Source organism: Calidris pugnax, unplaced genomic scaffold (genome assembly GCF_001431845.1).
Source record: "Calidris pugnax isolate Ruff unplaced genomic scaffold, ASM143184v1 scaffold102, whole genome shotgun sequence".
In the NCBI taxonomy this organism is placed as follows: Eukaryota; Metazoa; Chordata; class Aves; order Charadriiformes; family Scolopacidae; genus Calidris; species Calidris pugnax.
Window position 1 is genome coordinate 3727668 of NW_015090846.1, and position 3542 is coordinate 3731209.

Sequence of the window (3542 nt, forward strand, 5' to 3'; positions counted from 1 at the left end):
AACACAAATCCCAGTTCACCCCGCTCATACCCGCTGGATTTCCCTGGTGGGGCAATCCCCATCGGCCAAGAGAAAGTGCTGTGTAACAGGCAGGCTGATGACCCCGAGGAACTGCTGTTTGCAGTGTAAAAGCCAGTGGCGGGTTATTTGAACAGCAGGGAGCCGGTGTCAGGGCAATTGGGTGTGTAAGGTTGGGTGCCAGGAGGTAATTTTGTTCCTCTCATAGAAAGGGTGGGTTTAGCGGAGTCACGGCACTGGATTTGGGACTCCAGACCAGGCTGGAAGGTGGGACCAGGTAGGCTAAACCCCGTGGGGATGCCGAGGCAGGGCAGATCACATCAGTTGTGAATTCTTGTGGAAGGCCAGGGATAGTGGCAGAGCTGGAGGTGCAATGTGAGGAGCCCTGAGGTCCCCCATGGGGTTGGAGTAAGCTCATTCCCTCCCCACTCCTTGGTTTCCCCATCAGAAGTCAGTCCCAGCCAGAACTGTGTGCACACCTCAGGATTTCTACCCCTCTTGGGCACACGAGTGTCACCCAAGCACCCTAACAGAGAGGAGACAACTTGCCCAGCAGAAATGCTGGGAATGATCCACCTTTCACTGAGCAGCACCAGCGCACTTTCCTTCTCCTCCTGGAGGACACGGGGCTCGGAGAGGCTGCTGGAGGCTGTGCCAGCCCAGCACGCTGCAGGGAGCCACAGAAATCCACCCTGAACACCAGCCCTGGAGCTGCTGCCTCCCTGGCACCAGCCCAGAGAGGATTTGGGCTCCAAGCACACGAGCAGGTCACCAGAGGCACCGCAGCCAATGTCACAGCGGGAGCGATAACATCTAGATCGGGCAGTTGGTAGCAGAGAAATCAAGTCATTGGAGCAGGACGTGGTCACGTGCCCCGTTCCTCCTGCTGCACAAACGAACACTTGGGTTTGGACCGTGCATCTTATTTTCCATAAACATACCAGATTTTGCATCCTGGCTTTGCAGGAGAGCGCTGCTGGCGCCGTGCTTGGAGCTTGAGTATCAGCCTTAAATCCGAGCTTCACCGGGACTAGTCCCAGGTAAAAGCCACCAACTATCCGAGCACAAAAATCAGGATTCCTGTGGCACACAGTGAGATAAATTACTTGTCTGTTACTACTGAATTTTTTCTTTTTTTCCTGCTTTTTTTTTTTGCTTTGTTTTGATTTTGATTTATTTTTCTGCTATCATAGGAAGCAGCTCGGAGATTGGTTGTGACATACGCCGGGCTAATTCAGTGGAAAGCCTGTTTTTTTCAAAAGGAAACATTTGCCATCTCGCTCCCAGCTTTGATTTGCCCGTCCCTGCTCGCCTGCTAGAGCTTATTCTGAGCCATTAATAGGAAAGTCTCTTTGCACGGAGCCAACCCGCTATTGTGCCCAAGTGATTTTGTTCAAGGAGTAAAAAGCACACTCGCTTTGCATTCGAGGAGATGACATTTGTTTGATCCGTGCGTTTGAGAGCTCGGTGGGGAATACAGCGGAGAAAAAAAACATTCTTGTGAGGAGCTATGTCAAAAGAAAAGAAACAAGAATCCAGGAGAGATAAGAAAATGAATGTTTGCAGAATCTGGGAAAGCCTTGTGCAGAGGGACAGAGACAAAGTACGAGAATGCACTTTATTTGTGACAAGCTTTCCATCCTGGGCAGCCAAACAGGACATCCTGCTTCAGTTCTCCTTCCTCTCTTTAATTAGAGTTGCGTTCAGGACACTGCCATTAATGTCGTCTCAGCATTTCCATGACAAAGCCCTGTTTTTTGGGGGACTTTAGGAACTTGGCCCTAGAAAAATCTGTTATTAGCGTAGAAGGGCTCAGTCCAGAGACTGTGGTGGGTTTGCAGCCCGTTGCTGTGACATTTCCATCCCAGGGAACCCAGGACAGCCCAGAGCAGGGTGGCCCAGTCTGGGACACTGGGATCCAAGAGAAGCCCAAATCCCATCTCCAGACGTGGGTGCTCTGTGCACCCCAGTGTCTGCTTTGGGTCTAAAACACGGCAACCCTCTGAATGCCATAGAGTGTGAAAACACAACGCCCGTGTTTCCAAATCTATAAGTCATTGTGGAAACCTCTGGGTTCAAATAATTTTAAAAAGCCTGAAAAAAACCCCCTGGATTCTCCAGCCACGGAGAAAGTATTTTCACTGCCTGAAAGTAGGGCCTGGCTACAGCCCCCCTGGTTGAACTTGCCCCAGAAATGTAGATCCCTAAAAATCACTGCAGGCATCACAGAGCAGATCCTCGGGGTGCAGCCTGCCCTGCCCTGCCCAGCCTGGGGCCGTGCTGCCGCAGCTTCCCGGAGCTCCCTGACCTCTGGAATTTCACGCTGAGCCCAGGCACGGAGCAGCAGTGACAGAAATCACTTGTTTTCCCGCTGGCTTCTTAATTGCCACCCGTCCCCTTGGCTCAGGGCTGGAGACTCAGCTCCTCGCAGGGCTGAGGCTGTCGCCGCTGCTCCGTGTCAGTCCCACGTGCTGGAGAAGCTGCAGCAACCGGTGTCTTGTCAACCCTGCTGTTTGCAACAAAGCCAACGAGACCAAAAAGGGGTTGTAAAAGTAATCAAAGTGGGGGTTGAGACCACTGCGGGGCTGTGCGGGAGCTCCGGGCCGGGGCAGCGCTGGCAAAGAGCCTGGCTGATAAGTGAGCTATGAAAAAAAGACATGTTTGAAAAATACTGAAATACACCTTAAACACCGGGACAGCCTGGGCGAGTGTTGAAACCCGCTCTAGTGATAAACCTGGTTGCCGTCGTGTTTTGTTATGCTGTATAAACCCCTTCCTTGAAGTCTCCACAGCAGGACCTGGGGTTTGTGTGCTGGCTCTGAGCGCAGGGACAGGGGAAATCCTCGTTCCCATCCCCCCGGGACAGCAGGCCAGGCAGATCACACCTCGCTGAAACGGGCAGCAGGAGAAGCCACGGCTCAGTCCAACACCTCTGGGGCTGGTTTTGGCTCAAGAATTGCCTAGTATTACCGGCAAAAATAAAACACTTTTTTTCACGCTGGAAAAAACAGTCTTTCCAGCTGAAAATATTATTGCGATTCTTCCACTCATAACGGGAGAGAAAACAGATTCCTTTGTTTCTGTCTGAGTCCCAGGTGCATCGCTGGCATCCAGCATGGAGCGGGCTCTGGAAGAGGCTGTAAAGCAACATTTCAGCACAGGATACTCCACAGCAGACAGGGTTAAGCTACACATCCTTTTACTGCCACTCTTTCACTTCCCGTTTCGGGGGGGGGAGGATGATACAATGGTCCTGCAACCCTGCGCTAAGGCTGTGCTGGGGGGATCCCCTCCCTGCCCAGTCCTCCCCGTGTCCCCCCAGAACCAGTTTGGCAGTGGGAGCAGGGCTGCATTTCTCTCCCGATGTGCTGGTTTCCTGCAGCTCGGTGGCACGGCCGGGCTGGCTTCTTCCTTGTGCCAGGCTCACGTGCCTGCCAGCCGGGGGGACCACACAAAATGCCCAGCCCTTTCCTACCCCCCCACACTGCCCCATGGCACGGGGGGGGGGGGGGGGCGCGGGTGGG